The sequence below is a fragment of the Gracilinanus agilis genome, chromosome 1, assembly GCF_016433145.1.
Source record: "Gracilinanus agilis isolate LMUSP501 chromosome 1, AgileGrace, whole genome shotgun sequence".
Lineage (NCBI taxonomy): Eukaryota > Metazoa > Chordata > Mammalia > Didelphimorphia > Didelphidae > Gracilinanus > Gracilinanus agilis.
The window spans coordinates 558,428,637-558,452,863 of record NC_058130.1 but is presented as its reverse complement, the minus strand read 5'-3'; the positions used below and the strand labels follow the sequence as shown (position 1 = coordinate 558,452,863).

General features: G+C 37.9%; 1 pseudogene; it reads left to right on the top strand.

The window, feature by feature from the left end:
* The first annotated feature begins 12,111 nt into the window (after positions 1 to 12,111).
* The window catches only part of LOC123254111, an 88,696-nt pseudogene continuing 76,580 nt past the window's right edge, over positions 12,112 to 24,227 (top strand).

Genomic DNA, 24,227 nt, shown 5'->3' with positions numbered 1-24,227 from the left:
TTATAAGAGTTGATGTTTTGTTTTAAAGAATTGTATGCAGAAAAGTATATGTATTTTCAGCAATCTCTAGTGAAAGATTAGTTGGTGTTTTTTGTGTGTGTTGGAGGTAACCTCACCCCACATTTCCCATAGGTTTAATGTATCAACATTGCTGTTCATTACTTTCTGACAGTTTTCTAAGAACTTTACCGAAAAATTTAAGATTGACTGTAATTAACTTTGGTTCTTCAAGAAACATTCTATGTATTGATTCCTGATGCTGGACTCACCATGGTCTCTTATTCCTTCTTGGTGATAATCATTACAGTAATAAAAATGAGTCACATTTATGTAGCACTCTAGAGCTTACAAAGAATATTCTTTACAACCTTGTGACCCAGGAAGTGAAAGTATTATCTTCATTTTGTACATACTGAAATTGATCCTCTGAGAAGTTAAGCCACTTGCCCATCCTCACACCACTAAGTACTGGAGGCAGGATTTCAATCAGTTTTCTCTCCTGACTCCAAGTCAAAACTTTTTACCCTGACACCATGGTAGGTCAATCTCAATTGATTCTAAGGTAGAAGAGGGATAATAAGAGCTAGGCAAATAGGGTTAAGTGACTTGCCTCTGGTAAAAGGCTAGGAAGTGTCTGAAGAAACATTTGCACTTTATCTAACTGCTTCCTAGCTGCCCCCCAAATGAATCTTGAATAGATGCATAACATCTTTTAGTACCTTTGAACATAATTTGCAAAATTGATTGCTATATTGTGAATAACAGAGCCTTGCTTCCAGGTCTATTAGTTACTTGGCTTCAAAAGTTACTACTCTTACCCTGTCTCCATGCATTTCTATGAACTTAAAGTGATAACTTTCTAGGAATCAGAATCAGAGTATTTTCAGATATGGTCTAGTTAAATTCTCACAGTGGTTCTATGGAGTGGGCTGAGTATGTACTGTTATCACCATTTTACAGATGGAATGAAGGAGGATCATAAAGTAAGTGGCCAAACTACGATTCAATCTAGCTCTTTTGCCAGTGGGACTTCCAGTACCGCTACCTCTCATGTTGAGGCTGTATGGCAAATGCTTCTTTAGAATTGCTTTTCTTTGGTTTACAAAATAAGAGTTAATTTAGAATTCTTTTTTTAACCAACCTTTTCACAGTGCCAGGCAGTGCAGATTATCTATTTGAAAACAGTAACTTGAGTTTGATGCCCTGACCTTGCCATTTGATTTTAAGTTCAGAACACAGAAAGATGAGAACTGGTTGTTTAGTAACATTCTGAGAATCACAGAATATCAGAATTAAAAGAGATTTCAGAGGCCATACACTCCAGTTATGGGGAAAATGCCTTCTATGCTGTCATTGCCTACTTTGACACTCCTAAGAAAGAAAAATTCTCCCTTACTCTGACACACTATTTGTCTGACCTTGAGTAGGTTAAGTCTCTGGATCCGTTTCCTCATCTGAAATATGAGTGGGTTAGACCAATTGATTTCTAATATCTCTTCCAATTTTAAGTATATGGTCCTGAAGTAGCCCTTTTCTTGTAGGACAGCTCTACTTGTTAGAAAGATATTCCTTAAATTAAGCTAAAATCTACCTTTCTACAACTTCTCCCTCTTACTCTTATTTCAGCTCTTTGGGGCCAAACAGGACAAATCCAAACCCTTTTCTAAATGACAGCCTTTAAAAATATTTAGGATCACAGATTCCTGGATTTTTAGGTGAAAAGGACATTAAAGGCTATCTAGTCCAAACCTCTTGAAGGTTAAACCTCCCATGTCATTCTTGAGACTTGTTTTCTCCAGATTAAATATTCTTGTGTCAATCCTCATATGCTTTGGTCGCAAAGCCCTTTACCATCCCAATTGCTTACTTAGGAGACCTAACTTATGGGATAACAACATGATAACAACATCTACAGATTAGCTTCCTTACCCTAGGGATGAACCAATCCAGAGCAATATAAGAAGCATTACAAAGGCCAAAGATTTCTTTGAAGGTAAGAATTTAACAACTACTGACCTATTCCAAGTCACTGTTCTCTAGGGGCTTATGACCTTAAAATCTTCAATAATCTGTACTCTTTACTACTCATGTAAGGGTGGTAGGGGTATGAAACTATTTTTTTTTGTCAGAATGAGGGCTGGAGAGTTGGGGTAAGGAACAAGATGGAAAAGAAGCATCACATTGTCTTATTAACTTAATGCCAGAAGGGACCTTGGCCAACTACCTCATTTTTACAAATGAGAATACTTAAGTTCAGAGAGTTTCAATGATTTTCCAGAGATCACATAGCCAATAAGGGGCAGATTCAGAATCTGAAACAAGATTTTCCAGCTCTAAATCTAGTACTTTTTCCATTATACTATGGTTGACCGTACATAGAATTAAAGTAAACCCTACAATTCCTTTCTACTTTTCACATATCTCATTCAGTACTACAATGTAATCATTCATTCTATCACCAGAAATTAAACTGAGGAGAGAAGCCATGGGATTCACTATGACATTCTATCCCAATATAACATAGCTATGACTGCCACAGCTAATCCAGGCACCTCTGGTTTTTCAGTGACAATTTAAAGAGTGATTTATGACTCTGGATCTGTGTCTCCTACCAAAAGAAAAGGATTTTGTCACTATTAAGAAGAGAATGGCATATTACTCAATACATTTGAGTTCAGACCAACTTTGTGCCAATCCCATTGAGCCACAATTGATAGTCTTTCATTTATACCACCGAGGAGCCAATCAAAAATGACGTTTTGGAAAGAAGTCTATTGAACTGAACTCCATTAACAGGTTTGAACATACCTTTTATTGATTTATTTTTATTTTATAAAATATTTTCTTTTTTATCAATTACATGTAATAACAAATTTCCACATAAATTTTGCAAAAAGTTATATGTTAAAATTTTCTCTTTTCCTCCTTTCCCTCCTCCCTCCCAGAGCTGGCAAGCAATTTGATCTGGGTTTTACATTCATAAAAACATATTGCCATATTTTTATTTTTGTAAGAGGATAATTATATAAAACCAAAATCCTTAAATAAAAACTCAAATACGTTAAATTATAGCACAAAATCATATTATTTGGTCTGCATTCTGATTCCTACAGCTCTCTCTCTGGAAGTGGATGGCATTCTTTGTCATAAATCCCTCAGAATCGTCCCAGATCATTGTATTGCTGAGAGCAAATAAATCTTTCACAGGCGATCATTCCACCATATTGCAGTTTATGTATATATATAATGTTCTCCTGGTTCTGGTTTATTTCCATCTGCATCGGTCCATGAACGTCTTTCCAGTTCTTTCTGAAATCATTCTGTTGATCATTCCTTACAGCACAATAGAATTCCATTACCATCAAATACTACAATGTGTTAAGCCAATTGATGGACATCCCTTTAGTTTCTAATTCTTTCTACCACAAAAAGAGCAGCTATGAATATTTTTGTACAAGCAGGTCCTTTCCCATTTTTTAAATCTCTTTAGGACACAGACTGAGTAGTGGATATGCATTGTTTTATAGCCTTTGGGTCATAATTCCAAATTGTCTTCCAGAATGGTTGGATCAGTTCACATTTCCACAAGCAAGGCATCAATGTCCCAATTTTGCCACAACCCCTCCACCATTTAGTATTTTCCTTTACTGTCATATTGGCCAAACTGACAATCTAGTATACTTATGCTTTTAATATGCTATTTGACAAGATCTTATCATTAACGAAAGCTCTGAGATGATGTACTAAAGAAGAATTCCAAGAGAGTGGAGATCCTAGTTGCAACTCTCAGTATTTGGCTTTAGTATTTCCATGCCATTGTTTATATTTTGATCCTACAATGCAATCTGGCTGTGCTCACATGTTTTCTTTCAAAATATAGTACTTTCCAGTATATAGTACTACTCTAAATATCTTTTATATCTCTTCAAAGAGATTGAGAAGGATGGTATTCAAAAAGTTGTGAGGTTTAGGATGCAGGATGATAAATTTAGCCTGGGAAGGCATTTTTGAAATCATCAAGTCCAACCTCCTCATTTTATAGAGGAGGAAATGAAGGTACAGTAAGGATAAGTGATTTGCCTAGGGTCATGCCACTAATAAGTCTGTGAACCTTGACCTTTCTAAATCTAAAACCACTGCCATATCTATTTTACCAGTGATATCAGATGAGAAAAGAGGTAGAACAACAGCATGCTGTAGCCCAATATTCATCTATACAAAGATTCTTAGTCTCTTAATATTATTTTCCTAATGCTCTTTTTTTTTTCTAGGAGGGAAGTTGTGGAGGGTGGAGGAGAAGGGGAAATTGTAGCTAAGAAAAGCTCTGTTAGGGCAACAAAAGGGATGATCAATATTAGATTTACTTCCTATTTTCTCTTCTCTCTCTCTAGTATAGCTGATACACTTGAGTAACAGGATATAAAAAAGAAAGTCATTTTTTCCTTGTCTTCTTCCATTTAACGATATGTCCTTTCCCCATTTAATTCCTATAGGCTACATTAATGCCCATTATCTGTTAGTTCTTTGACAGACCACCTCCCCCCTACTTTTTTTTGTCTTTCTTTGACACCTCAAAGTTTAGCACATTGTCTGGAACCTAGCAGGCACTTAATATATCCTTGTTGACTGAATGAATGATTAATATAAAATTAAAAGAAATAAAATGACACCTTTTAAAGAACATCCACATATACAACTAAACATACACATATACACATATACACACACTTTTGCCCCTCCTTTATGGATTTTAATATATGATTCTCTCTTTTTTAATGGAAATACCCAGGGTCTAGTGAACATTGTTTTACTGGAACATACTACTTTTAATAGGTTAACCATCACTACCATAGATACCAGTATCTGCTGAATAGCTACTTTGGATAACTTCCCATGATACCAAGCACTGGGCATGGATTTCAACTTCAAAGTTCTTACTCAATATTGCACCCCAAATGCTTAGTCAATAGTATGCATCCAGTAGCTTCAGAACATGTATTTCTTACTACTACTATCATCATGTAGCACCATGTCACTGTTTTCAATTATGGAGAATGATCAAATGAGTTGATAACAATTATGTTAGCCATGCTGTTGCACAAATTCTCAGGTGAATTAAAAGGCAATCCATCAACCCACAAAAGCATTCACAAACCTCCACAACTTCTAGCGGAGGGTTTTTTTTTTTTAATCAGTGATGCCAGATCTGAAAGCTAGTAGCTTCAATAATTCACAGAACATTCAGCTCAATGTTAAGTCTTAATTTTCTTTAGCGAGTTGGCATATGCCAAATTGTTCAAATACTTAGGGGGAATGAGTAGCTAAACTCTGCACAAGCAGATTCTTAGTGTAAATTCCTTAAATATCAAAACATTACAAAAAGTATGAATCTTATTGCTGTTACATTTCCTTTTGTAGTCTAACATGATATATCTGAAGAACCATGACATAATCTTAGATGATTAAGTTGCAACCAATATAATTTCTTTGGTTTTCAGACAACTCATGGCTATAAACTACCTGGAAGAATGTGAACATATTCCTTATTTTATGAAATAAACACAGTAAAGGCAGAATTTGATTCATAAATACCTTAGCTATCTTAATAAAATATAAAGTAATAAAAAATTCACATAACACCCTGGGTTCCTAGATATGTTCTTTATGCTTTTAAGTGACATATGCACTATTGTGCCAGTTCATAACTTTGGTTTTCAGAATGCTAAAATTTGTTTTAATCTGATTAATTTCATTTAATCCTCAGAACAATCCTTTCAGTTAGGTATTATTATTAACCCAATTTTACAGCTGAGAAAACTGAGGCAAAGAGGTGAAATGACTTGCCTAAGGTCACACAGCTGATGCTGGATCTGAATACAAATCTTCTTGATGCCAAATAAAGCACTTTATTCACTGTATTACACCTACCATAAGAACTTAAATGACTTGTCCCAGGTCACAAGGCTAATAAATGGTTGAACCAACACAAATTCAGTTCTTCTGATTCCTACTCTTCTACTCTTTTCCTATAATACAATTATGCAAATTCTAATAAGAGTCAGCCTCTTCAATATTCAGAGAAAAGAACAATACCATTGTTTCTACTTTATGCACATTTATACAGAATATAACTCTAGTATTTCATTGTTAGTCATCTGACAGTACATTATCCTTCTAAAAAATTAAAGTTATGACATTCCATTTCCATATACTTCCCCCTCTATTGTGCATAGTTATTGTACTACATGATCTAGAATTTCCAAGGCAGGAAGGATAGACTGATAGAAAGCTATGCAAATATCAGATAATAAGACCCAATATGTGTATCTGGTCTTCAAATACCCACATGGCTCCCTTGAAACCTGGTAAATTCTAGTCAGCTGATTCAAAGGACTAGGCTTAAAAGTCTAGATAATACAATAATACAATGCAAAATCGATTCCTCAGTTGACCTTCTTCTTAGGGTATCAAGGCAGAAAAGTTGGATCTAAAACTATAATTGCTAGAAGCCAGATTGGTCTGGTCAACTTTAAGCAATCAATTGGAGAAGAATTCCAATGACTTCTGTTTCTGCTGGGCTCCTTGTATATCTGGATCCCTATAGCTGGGATTGTTTTCTTTGAGTCAGTGGTAGGTAGTCCATATAAACTTATGCCAAATTTACCACAAAAAGTTACTTCAAAAGTAAACCAGTAAGGAGTTAAATCAATTGTATGAAAAATCAAGCCATTCCCCAATTGATAAATGGGCAAGGGACATGAATAGGCAATTTTCAGATAAAGATATCAAAACTATTAATAAGCATATGAGAAAGTGTTCTAAATCTCTAATAATTAGAGAAATGTGAATCAAAACAATGCTGAGGTATCATCTCACACCTAGCAGATAGGCTAAAATGGTAGTAGGGGAGAGTAATGAATGTTGGAGGGGATGTGGCCAAATTGGGACATTAATGCATTGCTGGTGGAATTGTGAACTGATAATTTGGAACTATGCTCAAAGGGCTATAAAAGATTGCCTGCCCTTTGATCCAGCCATACCATTGCTGGGTTTGTACCCCAAAGAGATCACAAATAAATAGACTTGTATGAAAATATTTATAGCTGTGCTTTTTGTGGTGGCAAAAAACTGGAAAAGGAGGGTATGCCCTTATATTGGGGAATGGCTGAACAAATTGTGGTATATGCTGGTGATGGAATACTATTGTGCTCAAAGGAATAATAAACTGGAGGAATTCCATGTGAACTGGAAAGACCTCCAGGAATTGATGCAGAGTGAAAGGAGCAGAGCCAGAAGAACATTGTACACAGAGACCAATACACTGTGGTAAAATAGAATGTAATGGACTTCTGTACTAGCAGCAATGCAATAATCCATAACAATTCTGAGGGACTTATGGAAAAGAATGCTACCCACATTCAGAGGAAGAACTACAGGAGAGGAAACACAGAAGAAAAGCAACTGCTTGAACACATGGGTTGAGGTGGACATGATTGGGGATGTAGACTTGAAACTACCACACCAATGCAACTATCAACAATTTAGAAACAAGTCTTGATCAATGACACATGTTAAAACCAGTGGAAATGCACATCGGTTATGGGGGGGCGGAGAAGGCAGGGCGGGGGGTGGTGAAGGGGAAAGTAAGAACATGAATCATATAACCATGATAACTTTTCTAAAAAATAAAAAGTATTAAAAAAAAAAAGTAAACCAGTAGAGGATCTAAAGGATGGTAGTCTATACTTGCCATATTCCCTGCCAGGTTCAGAGTTGATTCAAATTCATATTCCATTGGGGTGGTCCTGGTGTTCCCAGAACAGGAGACTAAGGAAGGGGGAGAAAAGAACTCACAATCATCCAGTGTCCTTCCAACCAGTAGTTGCACTTGAAATAACTACTAATTCAAACAATAAAATACTGGCTTCCTTCAATCAATTAACCAACAAGTATGTTGCAAGCACTGTGGTAGGCACTGGGGATATGAATACAAAAACTGAAATAATCACTCAAATTAAAGTCATTTCTATGAGGAAAAATGAAAATTTATAAAACCACATTTGCATTAGAGATGAGTTTAAGATGGATTTTAAAAACTCAGAAAATCCTTAAAACTTTCAACCAAATTCAACCAGTTCCAGCCCCACCAAAACTAAAAGTCTATTTCTTTTTCAACACATACAAACACTATGACAAAAAAAATAAAAATGACTGTCAGATATGGTTATCATTTTTGAGTCACATAAATTATGCTATACACACCAAACCACTATAACATGTGTATACTTTAATAACAAGAACAAAAAGTTCCCAAACAAAAGTATTACCCCCAAATTACAAGCTTTTTGCTTACTGCACTGTTATAAAGGTTAAAGGTTGTGAAACAATTTTTTTTACTGAAAATTTAACTCAAAATGAATTATGCTAAACAGTGTCCATTAATTATTCACTTTTCAAACTTCTCTTGTTTTCCTCCCTTCCCAAAGAGACAGAGGTTTTAAATTCCAGGGCAACAAGCAAAATTTTGTTAACAGGATACCAAGAACTTTGAAGGATCTCCCCACCTTCACAGTCATAAAAATTCATCAAAGGTGGTTTGGTTGGCTCTATAACCCACCACTTTTGTCTTGTCACTTGTCCTGTACTATATTCTAAGGCAAAGGGGACTGAGAACTAATACAGTGATGCTCATATGGGATCAAGACACAGTGAAGCCTGAGAGCAATAAATCTGGTGTCCAAAGACCTGGATTCAAGCCTCAGCAATGGCATTTAGTAGCTATATAACAACTAGCTAAAAAAACAGGTGTAAGGTTTATAAAAAGCAATTTATAAGGAGATTGTGAGGGTAGGGGGAGAACTTCAAAAATTTGAACCAATTTTATAAATATAAGCCATTTTTCAGGAACTCCAGTCAAGTTATCTAAAACTGAATGAAGGGCTTATTGGGTTTAAGAGAAATCTCAAAACCTACCTTTCAAAGCAGTGTGTGTGTGTGTGTGTGTGTGTGTGTGTGTGTGTGTGTGTGTGTGTGTGTGTTAGTCATAATCCCAAATGTCCCTGAACTTCAAACATGACTCTGGAAGGCACTAATAAGTTCCATTAAGTATAAGCCTACAATAGTTAAATACTTTGTAAATGTTAAATGGGGCTTGCCAAGATATCAAGTATCAATTATATTATTTTGGTGAATTTAGTCATAAATCAAGTTTATAACTGTATATATGCACGTAGTGTACGTGTATCTTTGCAGAGAGTATTTTTAGTTACACAAAAAAATGTTTATATATGATTTGAGGAAAGAAAATAAAAAAAAAACTTTTAACTAAACTATTCATTTTACAGTTAAATACAGCAGAATTATAAGCACATCTCCAAGAGACCTTTAGCATATTTACAACATACTTAAGCCTGAAACAACAGCAATAACAAAATAACAGTTTTCTCACTAAGAATTAGAGAGAAGGAAATCAATAGACACTTTAAGTAGATCAACACAATTTCTATTCTTTATGTTACATAATGAACACATTTATAGTTCGCATCTCCTACTTGTGAACTTACTGGAACTAATGCACTCATTCTATGCCTTTTCACAGCAAAGTAGAGAGCACTGAAAAAGTACATCTTCCATATACCCTACTGAACTACACATAAGAATATAATAAAAATTTGCTCTTGAAAATGTCTAATTTTGAAATGCAACAGGTATTGGGAACCTTTGCCTATCTCTTTGTTTATACAGGCGAATACTGTGTTCTAAACAACTAGAAGGAATGTTTGCCAATTACCAGGCATTAGAAACACTGCTCTGTAAGCTATAGTTCAGCCTTCCAACAACAACAATAAACTCTGTGGCTTATTTTTAGGAGTTTCAATGATACTGCACTGACAACCAGAGAATGTACTTATCTCACTGAAAAAGCTTGGAAACCTGTCTCAATCTCAATCTCAATCTCTCTCTCTCTCTCTCTCTCTCTCTCTCTCTCTCTTCCTCCCTCCTTTTCTTTCCCTCTCTCTCCCTCTCAACACACACACACACACACACACACACACACACACACACACACACACACACACATTTTAGATTCATGGGGTCAGTGACAGCATGGATAACCTTTCAGTAAGGTGAAATATAAATAGTCTATATAGGAAGAAACGCAAGCCAGACTCTTAGTAGATAATAACATGATAAGAAAAAAAAATACACCACCAAAACAAACATTGTAAGGCACACCTATTGGATTCTTTACTTTAGCATTGTGATTGAAATGAAAGCTTTGTGGTTAAGCTAAAAGGCTACAAAAAACTCCTTCCTTTGTTCACTTAAAACAAACTACAGCAGGACTATTGCCCTCCTTACAGGAAATGAGAAGCTTGAATTAGGTATCCCAATGGATTTCACATAGCAGCAAATGAATTAACTGGGGGGGTGGGGGGGGTGGGGGGAATCTCTGGAGAGGTTCAGTAATTAAATAACAACAGGCACTAGCAACAATTACACTGTATCTCCCGAAAGGAGCCAACAGTCCAAAAATGTTTTCAAAATAATGTTAATGAGGATTCACGGACCCATATCCATGTATCTAGGCTCGCCCTCTGTCATATAACCTCCAAGGACATCCTTCAATAGACTGACTGTTATGCTGTCAGCCACCAACCAACTAGAAGACAGGAGAGGCGGAGGATTCTTTAACCACCTTATACCTGGCTCTCCAAAAAAAGTCAGCTGATTTCTTAAGAAACGGGACAGCTTTCTCACACATGTCCCTTAGCTAGGTTTTCACACCTGAAATAAACCTGAAGCACTGTAAGTCTAGTCTCACTAGTCCTTTTGCTTCGCGCCTGGGTGGAGCAGCTGTGACTCGGGTACATGCAGAAACTCCCGCTCTCCTGTCAACCACTGGTTCAAAACCCACTCCCCGCTCCAGAAAGTCCAGAAAAAAAAAATCGAGAAGAAAGGGGCAAGGTCTGGGCGACGCTACCGTCCTAGAAAGAAATCATTAAAGAGAGGGAGGGGAAAGGGCACACTCAGGTTGGGGAAGGAGAAGGAATGACAGCTGGGAGCAGGGAGAGCAGAGCTCCCTCTTCCCGCCACGACGTTGTCTCTAGGGTACCTACCCAGTAGGAGAAGTCGGTGAGTCTGTTTGTACTCCCTCTTCTGCTCCTTGAGAGCCCGGTCGATGCTTTTGCTCACTTTCTTCGCCTCCCTCTCGGCCTCGCGTTCCTCCACGCGCAGCTTGTCCCAGTGCTGCTTGAGCGGCTGCTGCTTTTGCTTGCTGTGCTTCTGTTGCTGTTGTTTCTGCTGTTGCTGTTTCTGCTGTTGCTGCTTCTGCTGCTGCTGCTTCGTTTGCTGCTGCTTCGTTTGCTGCTGCTGCTGTTGCTTGGGCTGCTGCGGCGGCTTCTGCGGTCGCTCCGCCGCTCCATTCCCAGGGCTGCTGCCTCCACCGCCACCGTTCTGCAGAACTAGCGCTCCGTCCCGGTCTCCGGCGCACAGCTGCTTGTCCGCGACGTCCCTGCCGCGGAGCGACCCCGCGGCTGTTGTTGACACCGCTGCTTCCCCCACGCAGCCTCCACTGCCGCTGCTACCACCGCCGCCTTCTCCACCCCCAGCCCTGGTTGCAGCGGCTGCCCGCGGGTCCCCGGAGCGGCGAAGCTCTCCCGAGCTCAGCGTTGGCAGGGCGGTGCGGTCCGGCTGCTGCTGGGGCAGCTGTTGCTGCTGCTGCTGCTGTGGTGGCGGCGGTTCTGATTCCGAGGTCGTGGCGTTGGAAGTGGAGCTGCTGGGATCCCCGAAGAGCCGTGGCCGCAGACTGTAGCACAGTCCCATGTTTCACTGTGGAGCGGGGTGTGGGGAACCAGAGGAGGAGGAGGAGGTAGAGGAAGAGAAGGAAGGGGAGGGAAAGGAGGCAGGAGAGGGGGAGGGGGAACAGGAGGAGGGGGAGGAGGAAGAAGAGGCAGGGGCGGGGGGGTCGGGGTGGGGGGGAGCCGAGAGGAAACACCTTCCCTCGCCGCTCCCCCCACCCCACCCCCCTGCTGTGGCAGCAGGCGCTGCCGAATCACGACCACTTTGGCTAAGGTATTCGGGGGCAGCCCGACAGGGACCTACAGCCGCATGGCTGCCCGCGAACTGCGGAGAGAGGATGCAGTAGGTCTGGGCCGAGCAAGCGAGTGGCAGAATCCCTCACATCCCCAATATGCCATTTTGCATTTTCCTCCGGCAGCGGCTGCAGCGGCAGCTATACCGCTCGACTGGGCTCGGCTCCTAGCTCCAGATCACCTGACACCGAGGGAGAGCGGACAGCACCGTCGGTACCCCCCCTCCCCTTTATTCCCCCACTCATTCCCCAGCCCGCCCCCTCCTTTACCGTAAATACCGCTGCCCAAGATGAGAGCGCAGCAGTGGACGCTAGCGATTGGCGGCTACAGGGTTCTCTCACCCCTCTCCCCCGCCCCCAACCTAGCCTGCCACCTGAACGTCGTCCTGAACTGTGGTCTCAAAAGGACTTCCTGCTTATGAGAATGGGCAGTAATTAATAAAGAAAACCAAGGATGCAAAGCTGTATGTTGAAGGCTAAAATAAACAGATTTTCTCATATTTGTCATATAAACAGGCTCCTGCCTCCTTTTCTGCTCATCCACCTATACCTTCCTTGTCCCTATAAAGAAACAGACACACTCGGAAGTCGATGCTTTCATGTGTACATAGTATATAATGTACAATGAACCTACTTGCAATCTCTACTTCATATGGTAGAGGCAAGCGCAGATGTAGAATTGTAGGGTACTTTAATGAAATCTGGTCCAAACTATCATTCGATAGAAGAGAAAACTGAAGCCCAAAATGATTATGTGACTTGCTCTAGGTCAAACAAGTATAGGTTTTCTGATTCAAAATCCAGCACTCATTCTACTGTACCCTACTGATTCTGAATCTGGACTCTGCCAAGTATTCCATGTGACCTTGGACAAAATATTTAATTTCTCTGAACCTCAATTTACTACACGTGCCACGTTTTAGATAAGTGCTGGGTCTCTCTGAACCTCAGGTTCCTCGTTAGTAAAACGAAAGGATTGGACTAGTTGACCACTAATGTCTTGGCCAGCTCTAAATCTATGATTTGATGAAAATCAAATGTCAATATATCTCTTTGGATACCCTCCAAATAACCTTCAGACGACATCACATATCTTTTCAGCATTAATGACATATTTAGGGAAGGCTAATGGCCAAAATGCAATTATAAAATTACATTGAATTTTTATTTTTCTTAACTATGATACAATAGTTGAAACTAGTCTAATAGTCTATATCTACAGTTATTTTGTTTCGTTTTGGATTTTCAGCATGCTCTGCTAATTAGATGAAGTCAAAGATGGCATATTTATGGTTAAAAGATAGCTAAAACTTATCAGAATGACTAAACAGGGTCAAAACTAGAAAATTAAATTTGAGGATAAACACGAAGTCCTACAATTGATTATAAGTTATAAGTTAGGGTAGATATAGCAAGACAGAATTTTGTATGAAAAAGATGTAATTTGAGTGGATTGCAAGTTCAATATGAGTCGACATGGTAGTCAAAGAGTAAATTTAATTTTATGGTACTTTAATAGAAGCCACGGTATCCAAAAGAAGGGAAACAGTGGTCCTTAACTTCTCTGACCTGAACAGTACACATCTGGAGGATCATCAATTCTGGAAGCCTTGTGTTAGAAAAGACATTTAAAAAGAGATAGAGCAACTTGTCAGATGAAGAGACATAAGAACATGCCATACCAAGGTCAGTTGAAGAAACTGGGGATTATATAGAATGGAGAAGAAAAGATTAAAAAGTGACATAGATTTAGAGCTAGAGGGGTTTGGGAGGTCATCTAGTCCAATGACATTGAGGTGAGCATTTTATAAATATTGTTTCATTTGATTTTCACAACAACCCTATGAGATAGGAATTATTAATCTCTCCATTTCCCATTTGAAGAATGACAACACAAGTTAAGTAACTTATCCAGGCTGAAGCAGGTGGCAAATGTCTGAGGTCAGGTATGAACTCAAATCTTCTTGACTCCAGGCTAGTTGCTTCCTACAGTTACAGTTTTCTCAAAAAAGAAAATGACCAGAGCCAGAGGATGCTGTGGTTAAAAGGAACAGAAAAAGCCGAGCTTTTTGAATAGACAGAACAGATCTGAAATGAATGTGAAGTATCAGTTTTAGACTCTTAACATCTTGGTCCCTCAATGTCCTCATCTGTAAAATTAGGACAATAATAGCATCTACTTCACAGTATTGTAATGAGTATCAGATAAGTTAACATGTAAAGTGCTTAAGGGAAGATAGCAATGCTAGATAGTATTAATACAGGATGAGTTACTGAGGGGGAAAAATAATCTTCATTTGGTGGCCATCCTTCTGGTGAGGAGCCTCTCCAAACTCAGTGAGGCTGTCCCTTAGACAACACAACAAGCATCACATCTGTTGCTGGGCCAATACTCAAAGCCTCTTAAGATTTGATAGAGAACCTTGTAAATGACTGTCTAGCTTTCAAAAATCTGTAAGGACTCATCTGATCAGTTCTTTAGTGGAAGATTTTTAAACCAAACACTTGAAATCCCCTCTCCCAAAGACACCTTGGAATTATTCTTTTTCTTATTATTGCAGTTATTATTATAGCAGCACATAAATATCATGGCATGTTACTCAATCCTTCCTTTTTCTTTCCCTCTTTACTACTATAAAGGATAATGGAGGAAAGGAGGCAGAGTACATAAATTGATAGGAATGAAAAAGACAAAAAATGTTGAGCTTCTACTGCCACAGAAAAAGACAGAGCTTCAGAGAGATGGGGTCATCGTAGGAATGGAATACTATTAGAGTTATAGGACCACAGATAGGAACAAATTGGAAGAGAAGTATTTAACCATAGAGGAAAAGACATTAACAGATGGTACAGAATCTTTAGCCATCACAGGACTTAACAATTAGTGTATTTAGGCTACTAAGATTTTTCCCTTTTGGTGTCATGAATCTTTTATGCCAACTCAGTCTAAAACCTTCTTGGGAGAGAAGGATGAGAAATGGCAATGACCAATTATGATTCCAGTAGGCTGATGATGTTGTAACATGCTTCCTACCCATTGGCAGAGAGAGTAGAGGTACAGAATGAGACATACGTTTTCAGATATATCCAGTGAATGAATCTGTTTGACTTAACTATACTTATATGGTATAAGGGAGAGATTTCTTTTTCTGGTGGGCAGAGTTGTGAGTGAGAGTGGATGGTAGTGATAGATGCGCAAAAAGAGAGAAAAAAAGAGTATTAATAAAACATTTAAAAATGCACTGAAGATAGCAAAAAGAAATTCCAAAGGGGACACAGAGAAGCAAGGCAGCCTAAGTTCTATAATATTAAATTTAAGAATAAGCCATATATAATAGCAATTTATACTTTCATATAAAATCCTCATTTCCCCCTTTTCTTTGTGTATTTAATAGGTAAAATTCACTTATATTTATGACATTATATTTATGCTTCAATCTAAAAGAAAACCCCCTCTCTAAGCCTTGCTCCTGACTCTGAACTTCCTTCTCCACCATCCTGTAGCAGCAGCAAGATAATTCAACCTCTGGTTCCTTGTTCCTTCACAGAAACTCCATTTTAAAGAAAGTCCCAGAGACCAGCCATGTTTACACCTTCATTCTTTTCTGGGTCATACTCTTGACTCTCCCCAACTTTTTTCTCACATGCCCAAAGCAAGTGACTTCCCTTCCTTCTTTTCAGCTTCTTTTTATGTGCTCTGTTTACATGTTATTTATATGTTGTTGTGTGTTAATGCCTGATTAGGACCAACCATCCCTCATTAGAATATAAGTTCCTCTAGGGCAGGAACTCTTTGTTATTATTTAAGATCTATTTATTTAAGCCTTGGGGCTTAGCATGGTGCCTGACAATAATTAGTGATTAATAAATAGTTGAAGATAATAAAAAGAAAATTATGATAAATACATAAAAGAGTAACAAATAAATGAATATTATATGTTCAAGTACTAATTCCATGGAGATATTATTAAGTACTTAGCACAGTCCTCAGCACATACAGAAGTAGGTACTATCTCAGTGCTTATTCTCTTCGCTACCACCTTTCCCTTATTGTTAAGACTCTCACTTTCAGCAATGGAAGAGTTTCCCTTTTGGAGAGAGCTGAAGTGAAGTACTAAGAGAGAAATCTTTGCATAGGGGAGTAAGCCATTAAGAATATTAAGTTACTGAGAAGCTTCCCAGACAGAACTTGGATTTATGCAAGTGGGGCCATGGGAGTATGCTGGGGCGTGTTTGTTGTGGTGGTCATTCTTAGATGTAGGCTACGCTGATGTTTTGGGCAGAGTCTAGTCTACATGCACCTGGTGTGGTAGTAGTTAGAGAGAGAGGCTTAAAAGCATTAGGAGGTGTGAGCTAATAGACCTTTGAACATTTTATGTTGGATTGGTGATAGCTTAGGTTTCTTCCTTTGGAAAATGCCCATTTATATCCTTTGATTATATCAGTTGGGGAATGCCTTTGACAAAGGCCTCATTTCTCAAATATATAGAGACCAAGCCAAGTTTTTATGCTTAAACTCACTATTAGAGAAATGCAAATTAAAGCAACCTCACACCTATCAGATTGGCTAAAATGATCAAAAAAGGAAAAGGATAAATGTTGGAGGGGATGTGGAAAAATTTGGTGAAGCTGTGAACTTATTCAATCATTCTAGAGAGCAGTTTAGAACCATGTCCAAAGAGTCATAAAAATGTACATTCTCTTTGACTCAGCAATACCACTACTGGGTCTGTAGCCTAAAGAGATAAAAGATAGGGGAAAGGGCCCTACTTGTACAGAGATATTTGTAGCAGCTCTTTTTGTGGTAGCAAAGAATTGGAAAATGAGAGGATGTCCATCAATCAGGGAATGGTTAAATAAGTTGTGGTATATGATTGTAATAGAATACTATTGTACCATAAGAAATGATGAAATAGGATGATCACTAAAAAACAAACAATCAAACAAGCAGTCACCTGGAAAGGCCTATATGAAATGATACAAAGCAAAGTGAGCCAAACCAGGAGAACATTATATACAGTAATACAGTAACAGCAATATATGATGATCATCTGTGAATGACTTAACTATTATCAATAATGCAAGGATCCAAGGCAATTCTAAGAGGCTCATGACAAAAAAGGCTACCCACTACCATAGAAGGAACTGATGGAGTCTGAAGGCAGATTGAAGCACCATTCTTCACTTTATCTCCTTCCTGAATTTTTTTTCTTGATTAAGTGACACACCTTCTTTCTCAACATACAGAACATAGAAATATGTATCACATGCTAGCACATGCATAACCTATATCATATTACCTGCTATCTTGGGGAGAGGGGAGGAGAGAGAGGGAGGGAGAGAGTATGGATCACAAAATGTCAGAAAACAATTATTTAAAATTGTATCAATATGTAAAAAAAAGTTCTATTAAGAAAAATGGGAATGCCTCTTATTCTTATAATTTTGAATACTGTCCTTATATATCTTGGAAATGGGACCAACTGGTCTGACTGGTCCTAGAAATAATTTGGAACTGTGTCCCCAGAGGCACTAAATTGTGCATACTCTTTGACCCAGTGATAACACTACTAGGCATATCCCTCAGACATCATAGAAAGAAGGAGAGGACCCATAGGTACAAAAATATGCTGGCAAAGAAATGGAAAGAAATTATTGCTGTTTCCATGTATGACATTTTGGTTTTGTTCACTTCACTTTGCATCACTTCATATAAAACCTTTCCAATGTTTGTCATTTCTTATGGCACAATAGTATTACATTACAATCATATACCACAATTTGTTCAGCCATTTTCCAATTTATGGACATCCCTGTAGTTTCCAATTCTTTATCAGAACAAAAAAAAACCTACTGTATATGTAGGAATATATATTGAAAAATGACTGAGCAAATGATGGTATATAATTTCATGAAAGTTAGTAACTAAATCCCTCTACTTCTTGATAGTACTTACTAAACAAGGTAAGATCCATTATAGCAATAAAAAGATTGACTTTAAAGTATAGATAGCTTGAGTTCGATATACCCTAAGCTTTGACCAATACCAACATACCAATAACCCTAGAGAAAGTCTATGAATCAAACAATATGGTTTCACATATCCAGGCAGTTACCAAATGAAAAATTAAAATTATTTGGGGATTGAGGTGTTTCCCTAATTGGAGAATATTATTACACCATAAGAAAGGGCAAATATGAGGAATTCAGAGAAAATTAGGAAGATTTATTTGAAGTGATAGAGTAAAGAAAGTAGAATCAAGAGAACAATATGCATAATGATTAGAATTTAAATCAACATAGCACAAAAAGGCAGGTAAACTTAGATAAATTGAAAATGGTCTATCTTGTGGAATTCTATTGTGCTAAGAAGTGATGAGCAGGATGGTATTAGAAAAATTTGTAAAAACGTTAATGAACTCATGTAAAGCAAAATGAGCAGAACCAAGAAATATTGCATACAGTAACAACATCATAAGGGTGATCAACTGTGAGAGACTTAGCTGTTCTAAATAATATAGTGATCCGGGGCAGCTGGGTAGCTCAGTGGAGTGAGAGTCAGGCCTAGAGACAGGAGGTCCTAGGTTCAAACTTGGCCTCAGCCACTTCCCAGCTGTGTGACCCTGGGCAAGTCACTTGACCCCCATTGCCCACCCTTACCAATCTTCCACCTATGAGACAATACACCGAAGTACAAGGGTTTAAAAAAAAAATAATATAGTGATCCAATATAATTCCAATGGCCCCATGATGAGATATGCTATTCACCTTCAGAGAGAGAACTGATTAACTCTGAATGCAAACTGAAGCATAATTTGTTTACTTTTGCCTTTTTTGTCTGTTTTCTTTCATAATAAGACTAATATGGAAATATGTTTTGCATAATTCGTATTTATAATTGATATCAAATTGCTAGTCTTTTCAAGGAGGGAGGAAAGGTAAGAGGGAGGGAGAGAATTTGGAAGTCAAAATTTTAAATACATGTAATTAGGAAATATTTAGTGAAATAAACAAAAACATATTAAAAAAAAAAGAAAATAGCCTATCTGGAACCCAGAGAACAGACGAGAAAACACTTATCTCCCTGTTCTAAGGCAAAACAAAAAATCCTCATTAGATTTTACTATCTCCACTAGCTATCACCTTATAATATATCTTTACTCCCTTCCTCAACCAAATTTTTGGAGAAAGCCATGTATATTTGTTTCTTCCACTTTATCTCCTGTTACCTTCTTCTAAGCTCTACAATCAGACTCTTGGCCTCATCACTTAACTGAAACGTCTGTCCCCAAAATTATAAATGCTCTTTTCACTGGAAATACTTATTCTCAGGTCCTCATTCAACCTTCTTGACTTCTCTGCAGCATTTGATACTTTTGACCATCCTCTTCTCTTGGATACTCTGTTTTTCTGGCATAGCTTTCTCTTAGTTCTCCATTAATATGGCCATTCCTTCTCTGTCTCGTTTCCTGGATCATCATCTGTGCCATGCCCCTGAACTTTGGATAAATTCCAAGACTTTTTCCTAGGTTCAATTCTCTTTTCTCTCTGTTCTCTCACTTATTGACCTCATCAGGTCCATGGGTTTTAATTATCATCTCTTAAGCTTTTTTAAGCTCCAGTCCTGGATCCCAAACAGCTTATTGTATATTTCATATTGACTGGCCCAAAGGTATCAGATCCAAAACAGAACTCATCTTTCCACCCAAACCTATTGCACTTCTGAACTTCTGTAATGTCAAAGACACAAATATTTTTCTACTAACACAGGTTTGCAAACTCATTTTCTTCCTTGAATCTTGCATTTTCCTTCTTGCCATATCTTCCAAATCTTCTTGTGTCTGTTTTCACAATGTCTCTCACATATGTCCCATTCTCTCTACTTAGATAACTATCATTCTTAGTTTAGGTCTGCATCACCTCTTGCTTTGTCTTTTAGTTGGTCTCTCTGACTCAAGTCTCTTTCTCTCCTCACAGCTACCAAAATGGTTTCCTAAAGCACAAGTCTGACCATATTACTCCCTCTCTACTTAATAAACTTTTGGTGATATCCTTTTATACTTTCAGGACCAAATAAGCTTCTGCTTAGCATTTAAAGTTTTTTGTTTGTTTGTTTGTTTTTTTACAAACTGGCCCCTTCCCAATTTTTCCAGTCTTCTTATATGCAAGGAAATGGCAATTCTGGTATTCTAGCATCTTTATCAAGAAAACTCCAAATGGAATTATGAATTGATTAGACATGACTGAAATGAGTAAACAACAAATATGCACTCTACCATCTAATCAAACTGGCCTACTTGATGTTTCATGCATGTGATATTCGGTGTCCTTTATTATAACCTTTGAATTGGTTATCCTTCATGCCTGGAATGTTCTTCTTCCTAATCTCTGCTTTCTTTTACTTCAAGGTTTACTTTGGGGGGGGGGGGGTGTGAAAGGAGGAAGGTAGGAGAAGGGATGGATGGAAGAAAGGAGAGAGGAAGGTAGAGGAAGGGAAAGGAAGGTAGTGGTGTCCAGCCCAGCCAGGGGAAAATTGACCAGAACCCTTCAGGGGCTCAAATAAAAGATCTGAGAGCAACTTTAGGGTTTAGAATAGCTAGGTTTTATTTAAATCAGAAAGGGGAAGGTCTAGGAAAAACTAGGAGTTAGATAGAAAGGGGAAAAGGTGCCAAGAGAGAGCGATCAGGATCCAAGAGCCTCAGGGATCCAGAGAGCTAGGGAGAACTTAGGGTAGAGAGAGAGAAATGGCACCAAACTCTTTCTTTTATACTTTCTCCAGCACCTCCCACAAAGGAAGTGGGAGGTGTCAGGGGGAAGTTGTAGCAGAGATCCCTGGGAGTTGTAGTCTTCCAGGGCTTACAACAATTCCAAATGACACAACTTCAAGACTCAACTCAAATTCTACTGTCAATAGGGAGCCTTCCTGGCTCTTGCGGCTGCTAGTCATTGCCCTTTCCTCCAAGGTATCTGCTTTGTCTTCTGAACATACCTATATATGTACATGTTGTCGTATGCATTAGAATATAATAATAATAATATTTACTACATATCAGGCACTCTGCTAACTTTTTTTATAATTATAATTTTATTTGATCCTTACAACAACCTTGGAAGGTGTTATTATTATCCTCATTTTACAGATGAAACTGAGGCAAACAAGTTAAATGACTTGCCCAGTGTCATAGTTAGTATCAGAAGTGGGATTTGAATTCAGATATTCCTTATTCCAGGTCTAGCACTTTTTATCCACTGCATCTTCTAGCTTCTTAAAGACAGGGACTGTTTTAAGTTTGTATTTCCAGCTGTTGGAATAGTGCCTGATATACAGTAAGAGTTTAATAAATGCTTCTTGATTGTTCAATTGAAATATACTTCCTTCCTCTCAGTAGAGAAATGGGGGTTAGGGTGAAAGAAGGGAAACCTGCATATGTAGAATGTCACATGTTTTTAGATAGTGCTTTGTTTTTCAACTTCAATTTTTAATTTTTGTTTGTAGTAAGGGAGTATTCAATTGTGGTAGTGAGGGTATACTTAGATACAATGATAGTATAAAAACAAAAGGCATCAATAAAACTTTTGAAAAAATACATTATAAACATAATACAGGAATGGCTAGACTGTTGCAGATATATGAAATGTGTTTTAATTCATTCAGAGGTCACTATATTATTCTCTGGTTTAAAGTGTGGGGGACATTTGTTTAGATGGAGCTGCCCTCCAGTGTAGACTTTAGCCAGAAGAGAGTCAAATCTCATTACAAAGCATTTAGTGGAGCCACATTTAAAATATAGATAACAGAACTATCAGTGCAGTTAAAGTGCTCTTAACTCCTCACACAACAAGAGGAAATATTTTTCCCCAAAGAAACCCATATCATCTGGGAAAAGGTAAGACATTCCTTGAGGGAAAGGGGAACTCATGCTCTAAGAATACCAGAGCTTGTGACGTTGTTAGAATACCTCTCTGGGAAATTACTTACCTCTTAATCTATATCTGTAGGAAAATTCAGGGAGGACAGTAATTGTTGGAGTGGTTCTCTGGACATCTCCTTATCTCTTCAGCCACCATTTGTTGGGTCTTTTTCTGATACTCTTGATCACAGTTATCTCCATATGATCAGGCAGTTGGATAGTATTCTGGATAGACTATTGGACAATGTATACAACAATCTGCTCTAAGCAGCTAAGTGAAGAGCAGAAAGAGTACTCGACCTGGAGACAGGAAGATCTGAGTTCAAATCCCACCTCTGACACTTACTACCTATGTGACACTCGGCAAGTTTTTTAACTGTTTGCTTTAATTTCTTCAGTTGTAAAATGATTTGGAGAAGGAAATAGCAAATCATTCCAGTATTTCTTCCAAGAGAGCCCCAAATGGAGTCACTAAGCATTGGAAATGATTGAAATGACTGAACAGAAAATCTCTAGGTGATCAGCAAATGTCAGCACTTTACTTCTCCCTTTATCAAAGAGATTTGGTTAATTTTGCTTGACTAGCTGGGGCTTCATCCTGGAAATGCCATCACTACTTTAGGCTTCTAAAGCTTTATAAAAATTCAAACTGTAGGTCTGGCCCTAGGAAAGTGTCATGACTCGTTTGGAGTCAGTTCTCTTGGGCTTTGTATGGAAGAACTATTTATCAATATCTTTGGTCTGTCTTTTTTTTTTTCACCTGCTTTTCCCACCTGTTCTTACATGGTTTTGAAAAGGGTCCCTTAGCTGTTGTGAAATAGCTTCCCACTCTTCTCAATAAACAGATTCTATTTCTTAATTCTATTGTAGATTAGGACAAATGAATTTCTTTTACATATTCTTTGTCTAACTGTTCTTCCCACATTGTTGGTACCTCATCTGACATTCCTCTGGAAATAAACACACACACACATCATGATAGGTCCTTTCAATTCTCAATATTACCTGCCATGCAAATTGCATTAAAGTTTTGAAGCATCTTAACAAAGTTTATACTTTGGGGATAGTAGTAATGTTGGTGCTGTTTAACCCAAGCACTGAAGGTTTTGTTGTCCCAGAAAGCTCTCTTTCCTCTTACACAGAGAAACATAGTTACTTGCCAAATGAGCCTCAAGGGACATGTCTTTGGTGTTATATAAACCTTGAAGATTCAAGAATTTCAAGTTTCAGCATTTGAAAGTTGGTAGCTGGATAGGCAATTTGATGAAACTGAGAAGACAGCTACATCTTTATGAAATTCCTTATTACCTTTCATCAGGATGCTGAGAAGGCTCTCCTACTTTGTGCTAGGGATTGGGTTAGAGAAACTGCTGGAAGAAGCTGAAATAAAGGCATACTGGCTGTATAGAGAAAGCCAAGATAACCTGACCTAAGTAATATAAAGAGACTATCAAACAACAACATATTCTTAAGACACCACAAGAAATGAAACAAGACCCCTGTCTATTTGTGGCTGATTTAGTCAATCTGGGAGGGTAGAGGTAGAGTATCAGGACAAAAAAAGAACACCGAGGCTACAAAAACTGATCCCTTATAGGTCTATGAAGAACTCCTGGTCTCTGCAGAACTTTTATTCAGGCATTCCTTCCAGAAGGGGAAGGAAATTTGGTTTTAGAGGTCAGGGCTTCCTGGTCTGAGAAGAGATATGTGGCTATAATTTTGGATGATTTAGGCATATACACTGTGGATGCTTTCATAATAAAACCTAGAATTGGGAGGACAAAGAAAAGTTAGGCAACATGGGTGAGCATGGAGTTACTTTGGGAGACTTTTCATTATATATAATATATTTAAGATTTTGCAAATCTCAAAGCACCAGATATGTGAGATATTATTATTATTATTTAATTCCTTTTAAGATGTATTTTAAAGATCAGATAATCAGATAGCAGTGGGAAAAGCCTATAAGCCTTGTAAGTAATTTAAACAAAAAATTAAGCATGTAGAATATATCTAATTTTTTTCTCTTTGTTTCATTCCATTTCTAGTGGAAGTTAGCTTTTTTATTGTTTTTTTACCTATTAATTTGAGACCCAGAAGCAAAATGCAATTATAGATCTATTAAGGAAAATTATAAAGGGATGTTGAAATAAACACATATTAAAGATATGTTAACAGAAAATTTAGATCTTACATTGGTTTAATTGTTACCTCATTGACAA